The following is a 237-nucleotide window of genomic DNA, read 5'->3' as shown; positions in this document are numbered from 1 at the left end:
AGCCCGGCTCGTCGCGGAGGGCATTAGCCACCTCCCGCGCGCGCGAAAATCAAATTGAGCGCGGGAGAGAAGTTGGAAGAGGGGGGGGGCGGATGGCGTGGCTCTTCATGCCTCGAGGCGAAGAATGTGGCGGGAAATGTACCTTACATGTCTGCACTGATACAATACATGCACTGGATTTATAGTTACAGTTTGTGTGTATATACGTACGTTAGAAATGCTTTTATGTATGATTGA

The sequence above is a fragment of the Penaeus monodon genome, chromosome 20 (assembly GCF_015228065.2).
Source record: "Penaeus monodon isolate SGIC_2016 chromosome 20, NSTDA_Pmon_1, whole genome shotgun sequence".
Classification (NCBI taxonomy): Eukaryota; Metazoa; Arthropoda; class Malacostraca; order Decapoda; family Penaeidae; genus Penaeus; species Penaeus monodon.
The sequence above is the reverse complement of the archived record's forward strand: the minus strand, read 5'-3'. Positions refer to the sequence as shown.